This window comes from Paramormyrops kingsleyae, chromosome 20 (genome assembly GCF_048594095.1).
Source record: "Paramormyrops kingsleyae isolate MSU_618 chromosome 20, PKINGS_0.4, whole genome shotgun sequence".
NCBI classification, from domain to species: Eukaryota; Metazoa; Chordata; class Actinopteri; order Osteoglossiformes; family Mormyridae; genus Paramormyrops; species Paramormyrops kingsleyae.
In genome coordinates, this window is record NC_132816.1 from 4758531 (window position 1) to 4773341 (window position 14811).

Sequence of the window (14811 nt, forward strand, 5' to 3'; positions counted from 1 at the left end):
TCACCACACAACCAGTTAATAAGACGTCAGACATGCACTGTTACAAACTCTTTCCATGTCATAAAGGAAACTTGTTTTACTTGACTTTTCATTTATATTTGTTCACTCAACTTTCCAGTGCTTAACAAGAATCTGCAGTTTATGAAATCAATGGAAGAGTGGTAAAAACCTGTGGTGTGTAAAAACTTTTGACTGGTAGAGTAAGTATTTATGAAGTGTGTGTGTGTGTGTGTGTGTGTGTGTGTGTGTGGGCAGACAGTACTGGGAATCGTTAGTGTAACTTTCCTTTAAATGGTTACTGTATAAATAATTTCGGCCCGTCCTTCTTGGAATTTTGTATGTACCACCTGCTTGTTTTTGTGAAATATCATTAACAAATGGAGATTCAAACTATCAGGGTTACTGGGTAAATACTTGAGTAGTGCTGGCACATTCAGAGGCGCTGTCCGTGTGACTTTCCTGGGTGCATCTCCATTGGCTCGGCGTGTGTGGGTCATGTGACATTTGTTCCATTTGATTGGGTGGGCCCTTTTTTCAGCAGTTCTAATTTCTCTGTAACTCAGGCCTCTTCTGACTGGCCATTGCACTCTGTTTGAAGGCCATTCTCCAGGCAGTTGGGCTTCCCATTCCAGCCTTTGGAGCAATGTGGGTTTTTACATGATGTTCCCCCCCACCTCACTCTGAATCCCTTTCCCCCCAGAAGGAGCCCCCCCCCACATGCTTGGAAAGGCAGAGTATCTCTCCCTGTTCTCCGGTCTCCCTCCTCTTTATCCCCCTCCCCTCTCAGACACACTTTCCTGCTCTCCTTAACGATCGGCTTGACTGCGCTTCGAGGGGATCGTGCTCGTTGCCTTAGTAACCTTTTCATGGCCTCCTTTGCTGTGTGACTTCCACCAGCTGAGTCCTTTGATGGTTCTTTGTTCTCCTTGTCCTGTCTCTCCGCTCTGAATATTCTCCCCGATCACTGGGCCCAGTTCTGGCAGGTGTGTTTAACCCGATGCCGCATGACGAGGCTCCATTTCCAGCAATGAATACTCACCTGATGAATCTCCCCCTTTTCCAAGCAATGACACCTCACAAAGAAACATTGGCATTTTATGTATGTCTTAAATACACTCTTTTATGGCTTTTATATGGAAATCTGATAATGGGGGATGTTTGCAATATAAATCTTCAATCTTACTGGTCAAACAGGACCATGTGGACTGGTTAATATTTCCCTCCTTTCACGCTGACTAATGCTAGTCCTTTACAGCTGACTGGTTAACTAGCTAGTTGATTGTTCACAGTGACTTTAAATGTGGGGGATGATGAATTGATTATTAAGATGACGATTCAGCTGCATCAATCTCTAACATCCGAACTGGTCATAGTCGATTTTTGGAGGCAATATCGAGCTTAAAGATACTCCTGATTCCGGTTTGCATGCTCTCGTGTTCACATGCTGCAGGTAGAGGCACAATGAAGCGGCACCAGCAGGCGAATTTCCAAAAAACAGAACAGGTTCATTAATATTGATAAAGGAAACGCAACCTGACGATCTTTGCATTTAAGGGAAACAACCGTCTTTTGTAGAGCTAAAAAGTCATTCTTTTTGCTAGCTACAAAAGCACCGGTCAAGACCCTGAGCTAGCTAACTAGCTAGCTAAATAAATGTTAGCCTTAGAGATGCACAATATATTGGTTAACATTGAGTTATCGAAATAATCAAATAATCGATGAATCAAATTAAATCATGGTAGAAATGAAAGATTTCCGATACTTTAAATCATAATGAGATCACCTTGGGGTTAGCAGTTTACACCCCTACTGTTCATCATTCTCTCTTGTTCCTGATTGACCTCAGTTTAGTTATGAACCGTCAGTTGTGTGCACTTCAGCTGTGCTTCCTCCTTTCAGGGTTGGGTGGTCTTACGTGGCATGGCTTGTAATAAAATCCGATAAAAGCCCGGTCCGGTTTCCGAGGCCATTATCCATTTCCCTATGAAATCTTGCCTCCCACCTTCACTCCTGGGACAACATGTCGTTTGGTGCTCAGATCAATGAGACTGAAAGCCACCCGATAACCAGAACCCAACCGAAACCAGATGAGACGGCGTCCTGGCAGGGGAGGGGGGTGTGGCTCAGCACGTTAGGATTCCGTTCCTGTGCTCAGAAGGTCGGCTGTTCAAATCCCGTGGTTAGCAGAGTGACATTGTCATCGTAGGGCCCTTGAGGAAGACTCCTAACCCTCAGTTACTGCTGGAACCGCCTGACCCTCTCAAAAAATGTATGTCGCTTTGGATAAAAGCATCTGTTAAATAAATGAAATGTAAATGTGTCAGATTCACACACCACTCAGTGTCCAGAGAGCACTTTGTTTACTCAAACTCATATGGGAAACAGGTGTTGAGTATCTGGCCACTGTCAGGGGGGGTCTGGTTGAGCTTGTCAAGGCTTGCTGTTCTGCTGGAAGAGGAGTTTGGGGAGGATCCAGATTAGCGAGAGCCGAAAACTGAGATTTTTCGTCCGTGTAACAACTCTGATTCCTTGGTATATATGAAGAATTTCTGAATCCGTTCAGCGCTCAGTGCTATTGGGAAGGTCATGTCACATGTGGGTGTGTCACTAACTTTAAAACCCTTCTCTTTGATCATAAGTGTAAACATTAGCCCTTATTTCTCATTGGGGGAGGGGGTGACGCCCTTATCAAGCTGAGATGGGGTCTCTGTTACGTCAGACAGATGCCAGTCTGTTGCATTACCGTAGGATGTCACAGGGTTCTAGTCCAACGTCTGGCTCCGTCCTCCTTGGCAGGTTAAGGACAGGGGTGTTTTGTGCACCTTCCAGTTTCCTGTTTTAGGACACAGCAGAAAGGTGACTGAACGGACAGACAGCCTTTAGCTTGTGTGATTTCCCAGTAGGTGGTCCCGTTTTAGGACACAGCGGAAAGGTGGCCAAGCGGACAGACGGCCTGCAGCTTGTGTGATTTCCCCAGTAGAAAAACAGTAGATCTGGATGACATCACCACACACTAGAAAGTGAAATCGTATACAGTGGAGAGACGCTTGATTTAATCCTCTCGTCATCATCCTGTTGGTAATGGGGGGGCTGCATTTTCAAAGCCCTTGAAGTGTTAGTCACGGATTCGAACAGGCGTGATGACGTGTGTTTCAGTACCCAGTTCAACTCCGGGTTTTTGGTGATGATGTTGGCATATAGGGTATGATAAAGACCAGATGTGCAAGGGTCTCTGATCCCTAAAGCTGTCGTCAGATCCATATAAAGGGATTCCCAAATCTTTGTTTGGCTGTGACGTTACAGCAGTGCGTTAGACTGTCCAGTTGCACTGAGCATTCAGTTGGGGGAAAGGGGCAGAAACCTGACAGTGGCCCTGCCCCCTTTTTGGTCCAAGCCCCTCCCACACCTAATCCCCTCCTTCCACTCCTGAACACCAGGGTAGCTTCATGGTTCCGATCAGTTCCTTAAGCGTCACGCTATCACAGAGGTCTTTGATCGTCATCCAGAAAGCTGATATGCCGGCCAGTCTGAGCTCCTGCCTCTTGATGTCGCTCTGTCCCAAATGCTTCTCTGTCCCAGATCAATTTTGGCAAAGGCTCTGCGGATTTCAGCAGCGTACAATTCGAGGATGCCGCTGAAACCTGGGGGTGTCCTGTTACCAGCGCCTGCAGAGTCATCCGCAGGTTGGGTGGTCTAATTATAAACGCATACGGTTTGAACTCTAGTCAACCCTGCAGGTGGCGCACTCATCCATGAAGTCAGTGAAAAGGTATTGTGATTTCTGAATGCTGAAATGTCCTGCACATTACAAGTTTTAGTTTATTTTTTGTTTAGATTTAAGACCATCTGATCTCTCTACATTGGCTGATACAGATATGAACACTTTGTTGTGGATTCACTTTAAAAGTCTGTCAGTGGCTGTTTAGCCTGATTTTATATAACGCTGATAAGCAGTAAAATTCTACTTGTCGGGAAAGGGATCATTTTCCTGAATCGCTCTTCAAGATATTGTCTGTCTATGCCCCTCCCTGCAGCCCACGATTGGTTTAACCTCATAAATTCACCCACGACTGCGACTGGATCCATCACCCAAACATTTACTGCCGTTCTGTGGCGATCGCGGCTACTTGTCGAACAGTCCTCGTGTTTTACCGTGCAATTAGCCCGTGCCTTTTTACCACGCTGATTACATCGTTAAGGATTCATTCGCAGTTACGGTCACGCTGGAGTGGTTTATATTTTTCACGGGGCAATTAAATCCGTCCTTTCGGAGGCCCAGCAAGCAAACAGCAGTGGATGATACTGAGAGCATCTGGCCGATTAGATCGGTGTCCAAGTGAGCGCCGTCCAGCAGGGAGAAGTCTCCCTTCCTCCCTCTCTCTCTCTCTCTCTCTCTCTCAAATGGGATTTGATGAGCATCTCCAGCTCTCCCAGCCTGCTTCTAATGGCTTTGGCTTCTACGAGAGGAACATGCGGCCTCTATAGAGAGCTGACGAGTTAATTCGGCTGTTGGGGGGTTTTTCAGTCACGCAGCAGGTATGGGCGACACGGCCAGACGTAATTACCGCAGAATTACTGCGGATGAAAACAATATTTATCTCTATAGATCGGATTGCGCTCTCCACGCAGTTTAAAAATGATATTCTGTTAGCGTCCAGCACAAGAGGCCATCACCCTGGCTTGAATGTAAATGTATAACCCTCTGAGCTGTAGGGGGTTCGCTGCCAGTCCTTAGCCTTGTAAATGGGTCTGGGCTTTGGACTCGGGGATTTAGTGGGGTTAGGAGTGTGTGCCTAGCTGATTGACGTGTGGGTTTGGCATGTTCTCTGGGGTCTTGGGGCTTTAAGGGATGCAACAGCCCTGTGGTGTCATCCGTCTCAGCAGGAGCTCGTCTTCAAGGGATCCTGTGACGGACGTCAAGCTGTGGTCGTGTCAAACTCAGCCTGAGTGTGTCGCAGATGTTTCATAAACAACGGAGGCCTTTAGGACAGTTTGACCCCCTAAGCATCCCTGTCAGCTCATTGCGTCTACTGGGAATCCTTGGGGCAAACTGAGTTTTAGCTTGTGGTTCATTGAGAATGTCAACAGTGTCGGTTGGCCTGGTTTTACTTTATTTTAGGCCTTGAATGGTTCATATATTGAGTATGAACAACAGGGACATGTTGCTGCCAATATTGCGGGAATACCATGTGTGTAAGGGCGTCGAGCTGAGTATGAACAACACGGACGTGTTGCTGCCAATATTGTGGGAGTAGCGTTTGTGTAAGGGCGTCGAGTTGAGTATGAACAACACGGACGTGTTGCTGCCAATATTGTGGGAGTAGCGTTTGTATAAGGGCTTCGAGTTGAGTATGAACAACACGGACGTGTTGATGCCAATATTGTGGGAGTAGCGTTTGTGTAAGGGCGTCGAGTTGAGTATGAACAACACGGACGTGTTGCTGCCAATATTGTGGGAGTCGCGTGTGTAAGGGCGTCGAGTTGAGTATGAACAACACGGACGTGTTGCTGCCAATATTGTGGGAGTAGCGTTTGTATAAGGGCTTCGAGTTGAGTATGAACAACACGGACGTGTTGATGCCAATATTGTGGGAGTAGCGTTTGTGTAAGGGCGTCAGGTTGAGTATGAACAACATGGACGTGTTGATGCCAATATTGTGGGAGTAGCGTTTGTGTAAGGGCGTCGAGTTGAGTATGAACAACACGGACGTGTTGCTGCCAATATTGTGGGAGTCGCGTGTGTAAGGGCGTCGAGCTGAGTATGAACAACAGGGTCGTGTTGCTGCCAATATTGTGGGAGTAGCGTGTGTGTAAGGGTGTCGAGCTGAGTATGAAGAACACGGACGTGTTGCTGCCAATATTGTGGGAGTACCATGTGTGTAAGGGAGGTGGGGGTTCGGGGTTGATTATGTCCCTACCAGTGTTGAAACCAGAGCTATGCCCTTGCGTGTGTGTGCCCTGCAAGGGGCTGCCCCCCCTCCGCGATGCTTCACCGCCTTGTGCCTAATGTTGCCTCTAACTGGCTTCAGGCTTTTCTACAACCATATACGAGACGGGTGGTTAGAATTTGAATGTACTTCTACATCGTCTCCCGCCAACTGTAATGTCTGGCATTATCTCAGAAGCTTCCAGTTGCTGTAGACACGCACTGCGGTCTCTTGCAGAGAATCAAGATGTGTGAGCCTGTTGGTCTTTGGGCAGAACTGCCAGGAACGGAGTTCTGGCTCAGAACCGACAGTTAAATTGTGCTGAATGACCCGATGTTGCTGGTGGAGAACCACAAACTTGGCCGTGGGGTTGACCAACTTGCCAGAGTTCTGTTCTGCGGTTCTGCTTCAGGCCGGTCGGAAGCACCAAAGCCAAAAATAATGAAAAATAATCATGACGCGATTACAGATGCATAGCTGACTGTGGCTACAGAGCTTGCTTACAAAAACGTCTTTTTTAATGTTCCCTACCATTCTGGCAAAGACTCGTTTTAGGACTTGGGACCACGGCCCAGAAGAACCCAGTGCCTCGTTCTCTTGTCACGTCAACAGCCAAGCACACATCTAAGTTTGCTCGTTTATTAATTCTTGGTTGTCCTGTTTACTCCATGCTGGACAATGTACAGCAGCTCTTGTGAGAGGAAGAGTGCAAATAAACTAAAGGGTTATAAGGGGAAGCCCAACAGGACAAACTGTGTGCAGAACTAACTAAACGGATTTGGTCTTATTGACTCCACTGTCCTCCTCCATTTTTGGTTTTGTGAGGCACTACGACGCTGCAGAGCTTTGGGGGGAAAAGAGTTATTTATAAATCTATGTTCTGTTAGTAAAAATCTAACATCTAGTAAAAGCGTTAAATGCTGTGTAGCTCGCCGGGTAACAATCCCTCCCCCCAGTGCTGAGGGTTGAATCCTGGCTCCCTTCGCTGTGTGCTGGAGTTTCCACGTCGTCGTCCCCCCCCCCATCCCCACCCCCCGATGTGATTTTCAGCACCGACGGACAATGTTCAGAGTTTCGTGTGCTAGAGTTAGGAGCTGGGTCCGTTTCACAAGCATTGCATAAATTTATTGTTTCAACACTTGACCTGAGTTTGGGGATTTAAGGAAGGGTAATTAGCAAAGAAATATGTAAATTAGAGACGGAACTATCTGGTAAAATCTGGTGTGTTTGCAGCCTGGGGAAAAGCCGGGTGAATGTTGCTTACCTAGTTATCAACGTTTCGAAAGCAGAGCAGCAGGAAAGACGGCCAGATGGTACATGGGCTCCAAATCCCAGGCCGGCAGCACATCTGACCTCAGTGCCGAATGTAACTGGCATCAGAGGATCAGAAGATCGGCTCGATATCGCAGATTCCGAGGCTTGCAGTTTCTGGGTGTTATGTTGTAGATTTTCCCCTTGATATCGTCATCATACCCTTTGGATGTGGACATGAGAATCAGATCTGTGATTAAAGCCAGGGAGGATCTTGTGTATCACCTCAGAACTGGACTATTTTAATACATAGAATCGTTCACCTTTTTCTTACTCTGTGTCTTGTTGCCTGATCTTTCAAATTTCTAAGGGAATCTTTGACCTCAATGTAGACATGTAACTGTTGTAGTTTCGAGCTTGCAGAATGGCTGTTGTCACAATGAGAGCGTTAAAGGTTTGATCGGAGCCTTTTGGTTTAGGAAGCAGCTACTGTGCTCTGAAACTGACATAGAACTGGCAGAACTAGGTAGGAATACCTTTCAGAGAGGCTATAACCCACCTAGAGCGAAGGGATGTCAGAGGAAGTTGGAGCTCAGTGACTGTGGGATTATCGCCCCTGGCAAAGGCCTACATACTGATGAGGGACGACGTCCGCTGAGCTCCTCCACTCGCCATCGGACAGCACGACGTCTTACCGCTACTGGCTTTGCGAGGAGCGTAGGTGTGCACTGGCAACCGGGAGGAAAGCAGGATGAGGGGCGGGGCCATCTGCCCAGCAGAAGTCAGGTGAGAGTGGGTGGACATCAGGGGGTCGTATCCATGCAGGTGTCCGGATTGTTCTGCTTGTACCACATGCAAGATGGCAGAAGCCAAAAGAGAGCTGTTTTACTTATGCACTTGAGACGTCCCCCTGAGAAGGGAGGTGATTAGGTTTATAAGGCACTGTAAGACGTTTCAAGATGATGTGGTCAGCTGATGGTAGCTGAACTCCCTGCAAACTGGTGAGGTACCTGTACCTTGGAATGGTGCGCACTTGAAGTGGGTGAGGGGATGTGTAAAGTGGCACCCGGGGGGATTAAAGCAGGCCAGATTGTGAGGGTTACTGGGTAATTTATAAAGGAACTGGTCCAAGAAAAGGGGGTTAGGAATAAAGCAGAAGACAGTGAGGCCACAGTGTAGGTATCAGCTGAGCAGCAGAGCAAGTGATGAATGTAACATGGATTCGTCGCGCAGAGGCAGGGAACTGGTGCATGAAGGAGAGGGATGTTCTCAGGCTGCGTGAGAGAAATGTGAAGGTAAAGGTAAAGCTAGTTAAGTATGTGTTGCTGTAGGCTGCAGAATCCTGCATTTTATGGTGTCCGTCTCCCATAACAGCTTATTCTGTACAACAGTGATTCCCAATCTGATCCTCAGGGACTTGCAGGCAGTCCATGTTTTTGCTCCCTACCGGAACAAAAACTGTCTGGCAGAGAGCTTGAAGGGAGCAAAAACGTGGACCGGCTGTGGGTCCCTGAGGACCGGATTGGGAAACACTGCTGTAACAGCAGGGCCATTCTGAGCCTGAAGCCTGTTTCCAGATGTGGCAGGAGGTGCATGCGTTTGCACACTATGGGCACTTTACAGATGCCAGTTCACCTCACCGTTCCTGGGTACAGGGGCTAGCGGTGTTGCTTTTTTCAAAAATGAAGTTCAAACAAATTTCAAATATCACGCGATTTATTTGAATACCTGTGACAACAGCCCGTACAAAGTCACATTCATACGCAGCCTCTAAGAGGTCAGGGTGGGATAATATTTTTTTAAATCGTTTTGTATTCCCATTCAGTACTTTTGCATTATTAATAATGATGGTACTGTGTCTGTGTAAAGTACATAACATAGAATTAATGGACTATTAAGTAGTGGCAATTAAGTATAAACCTAAATGATACAGACCATGGGCATCATTAGGCCTGTTTAGGGTGGGCTTCAGCCCCCCCAAAACGATCCCAAGCCCCCCCTAAAAATATAGTAATTATCATACTATTTTTAAATTATATATCCATACATTTCATACAGGATATCACTTAGTGCAGGTATGCACTTAACAAATAGAAGCAAGAAAATAATACTGTAAGTCTAGCTACCATTATTTAAGTAAATTTATATACTGCTATAGGTATTAGGACCCAGGCGAAAGCTACATGTCGCTGCTTGTTAGCGAGTAGCAACGTTTATTCGCAGTTCAACAGAAAGCAGCGGCCAGATAATTTCATTGTCAGAGATTGTGAGTTGGTGTCAATAACTGTTAATTGCTTAACTTTACTTATGTTTTCTTAAGTGAAAGGAAAGTGACGTTGTTTGCTATTTTAAAACTAATTTAGAGCAGCAAGCAAGAAGAAAGAGGAGCTGTGAAACTACATATCTTTAGATATTATGTTTCACATTTAAAATTATTAAATGCATTGTTAGATATATTTGCTAGCATGTTTTTAATGAACACAACCCCATCATGTAGGCTGTTAAAAAAATAACTCATGGACTCATTTAGACTGTAATTAAAAAAAAAAAAAAGGTAGACATCCTAAAGACTAAGGAAACCAAAGGCAGGGAATCTTCCAGAGAAGCCAGTGAAATAAAATGAGCCAGATAACAGCATAATTGCTGTACATGAGATAATAAAATTAAAGAAGCCTGTTTAGGTTTGGTGAAAAATTTCCAGCCCTCTAATTCCTTCCTACGACCCTGGCGGCTAATCCCCACCCCTTGTCTTTCAATCCTGGTGACGTTCCTGATACAGACAGGACGAGTAGGCATTAAGCTATGGAGGACAATGCACAACGTGTTTTTATCTGAATGTATTGTCCATGCACAGCCAGTGACTGTAAACAAGACAGCTGACCTATTGAATCTTCTGTCAATCACTGATTGAAAACGTATCATTGGCTAATGATAATGTTGGCCCCTCTGTATGGCCCCTCTTAGGCCCCCACCTTAAAATAACACTTAGTTTCAACCTTGGTCACACTGAGCCTGAGGTTGTTCTGGGGCAGCGGACACTGGATGCCATACCAGTCCATTACTGGGCAATTTGGAAACGCCAGTCAACATAGACTGTGGAAGCATAGTAGAGATAAATGACGAATGTAGCTCAGTCAAAATTTTGGAGGCCAGTGATGAAGAGGGTGACCTGCAGATGATAGAAGAAACCAGGGTGCATTAAATAAGATCACAATACCCAAATTAGAGACGTGTGCCAGAAAGCAACAGGGCACAAAAGGCGAGCATTGCGGGGTGGAGATTCCTAATAGAGTTTAGATTCTCTGCCCGAGCCCGAGCCCAGACCCGACCCAACCCGACCCGTGGGCCGGGTCGGGCCGATATTTCCTGCCACTATCTTCGGGCCGGGCCGGGCCGGGCTGGGCGGGGCCATGATCAAGCATTTGTGTGTGGTTTTTTTTTTTTTAAATCATTACTTAATTAGCCTAATTGGGTGGAGAGCTATGCCATAATTATAAATGTAGCTCCCTCCCGTAAGACACGAGCACAAGAGTCCTTTGCATTTAACTGAGCCGACGGTTTATTCGAAAGACAGTGGCTTCGTTATTATCACCATCATGGCAGACGTGAGAACTAAATACAGATACGGAAACACAAAATCAAGCACATTTACTTACAATATTAGCTAACAAACATTGAAATTCAAATGAAATATAAACATAAATAACAATAAAGACAGCTTAGAGAATTCATATACAGTTAACACGAACCTCAGTTAGCATTTACATTTACATGGCTAAATACAACAAACTTAACTAAAACTTAATTAACACATACCTCGTTGGCTGCTTACGGAAGGATTTAACCTTTTTCTTAACCCTTTACTTAAAGTTCGATGCCGAGCACACAAACTGGTTCCAGCAGCAAGCGAACTGGATAAGTGAAAACGTGCTTTTCTTCTAAACGTCTCAAAAATCCATTCTGAATAAACAAACAATGCAGTTTACATGCTTCGTCCTTGTTGCATTTTTTATTAAGATAAATCTAAACTAATTTCTGTAGTTCAAACAACTTAGAATTGTAGTTGAGAACGTCTGTTACAACGGCTCACGTATTAAAAAATAGTCGGGTTTAAATCGGGCTCGGGCTCATAATTACAGTTAATGTGTCGGACCGGGTCGGGCTCGGACACAAGGTGCACGGGCTCGGGTAGGGTCGGGTTTAATTTTTTGGGCCCGATCTAAGCTCTAATTCCTAACACCAGCTCTGTGACACAATGTCACCGTGTCCCTTTTAAAGGCCTGTCTGTTCTGAGATCAGTTAAGCAACCTTTTATCTGGTACTATCTGCCAGATGCCTTTTCGTACAGGTAACTCAAGAGGCCCCCCCGGTGGAATTTATTGGAAGAGCACTGTGAGGACGAATCGGTGACTTTTTGTTCTCTGGATTTTTTTGGCCGAAATTCAGTCTGCTGCATCCTGAGAAGATTGTGGGGGTGGGGGTGGTTCCTGGCCTCCAGAGGGCGCTGTGCAGAAATGCGATGGAGGAGAGAATATTTGATGCTGAGACAGGGACCTAGATGTGATCCTCTGGATAGATCACTCACTGACTAATCAGTCTGTTAGTGGAATCCAGTAAACACTGCCCCCTGCTGGAAGTGGAGGTTCAGCGCAGGCCAGACATTGTTGTACCAGCACGTCACTAGTTACTGCCCTAAGGAGCAATATGGCTCAGCAGGATGGTCTTTTGGCATTCTATGGGGGGTGTCTGTCCCCTGGAAGCTGCATTCTGTGTAGCGTGTCGGTTTTGATGCTGACGCCTGTTTTCTGACCAGCCGCCCTGACGGGACATTATGCCTTGTTGGGCCTTGTTCTCTGACCGTAAACCTGTCAGCTCACAGTGAAGAGTGGCTCTTTGATCAGCCACGCTGGGTGGGGTTACGCCGTACCCTCAATTATTCCTTGATTTACTGGCCAAATAGTGCCGACACACAGTAACTGACTGGAGGTGTGTTTGAAACCTCATTCCTGGGGGTGGACTGTGATCATGCTGGCCTTAGACCTCATCTCCTGCTGCTTATGTTACCTGTGCATTGCATGTTTTTCAATCAGTAATGATTTCACACTGCAGATTGTCTACACTTCCTATAGCAACATGAAAGTGGTTGGATGGCAGAAGTGCATGCTGGGTATCCCTGAGACCCTGTGGCTGAGATTACCTCGCAATGAGAGACCTCATTTAAGGCTTGTGATTTTGCCCCCTGTGGACCCCACACCCCCCCCAGCAGTGAGTGACTGTAAACTCTCCCCGAACCTGTCACGTGAGCCGCACTCTCGCTGTCTGGGGGCTGCTGCCTCGCCAGCGGCTGGAACCTGTAACCCCCCCCTCTCCACCCCCAACCAGCACCATGTCAAGAAGATTCTCACATCTGCCGCCCATCCAGGTCACTGATCATCAAATCGGGGGGTGGCTCAGCGGGTTCGGACTGTGATCAGAAGGTTGACCGTTAACGTTCCAGCACCAGAAGAATGATGTCACTGTTGGGCCCCTCAACATGGCCCTTAACCTCCAATTGCTCCAGTGATGACTCCGCCTTCTCATGGCTTGGGACAGCTGATTGGCTGAGGCGGAGCCCCCTCGGCTGTCAGATTCCATGGCCAGTCGGGATATGCGTGGCTCAGTACTGGATGGGATCCTTTACCAGATTGTGCCTGGACTTCTTATGGGCGCTTATGCCTTCTGTCATGCTGCTGGCTTGTATAACAGGAGTGAAGGTACTAAAAACTTTGTGAGCAAGAGAAACACCTGCTTTCAAAGGCCTTTGGAGATTTGGGCCGTTTTAGCTTCAGCTCGCTGTTTATTTTCTGCTCCCATTTTTTTTTTTTCCCTCTGAATTCACTCAAATAAAACTGCAGAAAATGCAGTTTGATGCCTCTCTTGTTGTTGGTTTTCTTTCCTAAGCTCAGCTAGAATTTTTGGGATATATTTCAGCTTATGAAGAAGGGATCTGACAAAGAAATATTTATACTGCTCAGGGAGGGCTCAAGTAAATAATCAGAAGAGCACAGACACTCTGGAGTGTCTCGGACCCTCTTCCCTGGGCCCTCAAAAGCCTTTACACCCTTGCAAGGTGTGATCATTCCTCACAGATACATTCCTCCCCTCCCCCCCATCATTGACGCACGTGCAAGGACTGAAACGTCCTGCAGTAAAACTTGCAGCTGTTTTCGGGGGGGGGGGGCAATACCTGGCCATGGCCTTCATGTCGGTCCTTGCAGGTGGGGTAACTGCAAATTCTCATCCACCATTTGTTTTTGTTATTTTTTTTGTTTTTTTAGTTTTTGTTTAGTTTGGGTTGCAGTCCGTCACGGGCAATCATATGCATACACCTTTAGCTATTCCACACTAAAAGCTAAAGCTAAAGTATAGTCTCCAGATGGACAGAGGGCACGGCTACAGACGTGGTCAGACCCGATTCCCAGCATGCCGTGCACCTAGAGGGGATGATGATGAAAGGGGCGATGCTTTGTAGGCTTGTCGTCTCCATTGAAAGCAGAAAGGGGCTTCAGTGTAACAATTACCAAAGAAAAACAGGAGCTCCAGAGGGTCATGGATTCAGTCACCTAGAGCGTTTGCTCAGTTCCTGCAAGTGCTGTGATACAGGGATCACAGGTCACCATGGGAACGCTGCCATTGTTTTAATCTTTATGTAACAGCCAGCTCCTTTTATATTTTAATGTGTAGATCGAGAGTGAATGAATGAATTTTAGTTTTGCTTTCCTCCTGTTGTGTGTGGATCATGCATGTATTACATTTTGGGGACCGAGTGTCCCCACAATATGATAAAAACCTGTTAGTTTGATGTTGTGGGGACCATTTTTTCTGTCCCCACAAAGGGAAACTCAATTTTATAAAGTAAATGCTATTGTAAATGAAATCAAAAAATTTAAAATGCCACAACTCTCAAATTTTGTTTGGTTACTTATTGTTAAGATTAGGGCTGGTTAGGGGTTAAGGTTGTCATTGCTGGGATTAGAGTTTTCCCCATAGAAATGAATGGAGAGTCCCCACAAAGATATAATTACAAGCCTGTGTGTGTGTGTGGGTGTGTTTATGCTTCTTACTCATGTAGGTTCACAGTAGGAGAACCCAGTAACCAGCCCAGGGTTTATTATTAATGTCCCACTGGACAGGAGACCAGTTTCGTAACATGACATGGTGGTGATTTTTGCGAGCGATGTGGACAGTCACCCTGAGCAGAGCATGTGGGTGGGTGTGTGCATAAGGGGGTGCATGTATCAGGTGTCTGAATCCCGCCTCTGGCTGCTTGTGCCGCTACCATAGCCCCCATGCTCATCTGTGTTTGCCTCGTGGGGTCCACGACCTCAGAGAACCAGGGTCCCGAGGTCCGAGGAGGCGGGCTGCCTGTGGGACGAGGGCCGGTCCTTCCGGGATTGGGCGGGGCGGGTGCATGGATGGGATCATTCGCTGGCTGCCATCCACGGGCCGTGTGCAGCGTCCGGTCAGGTGTGGCCACGTCCCCACGCTCCTCTCTATGTCACCGTTCATTAATCTCGCGGCTCACGGTGTCCCGGGGCCCCGCGTCTCACCGGCGCCATCTGCTCGCAGTACCACCCAGATGAAAGGACACCGC

At 46.7% G+C, this 14811-nt stretch overlaps 1 protein-coding gene across 4 annotated transcripts in view; it reads left to right on the forward strand.

Annotated features, from left to right (window-relative positions):
• ggps1 (geranylgeranyl diphosphate synthase 1) overlaps positions 1-14811 on the forward strand; it is a 33263-nt gene that overhangs the window by 16893 nt on the left and 1559 nt on the right. The window lies entirely within an intron of this gene.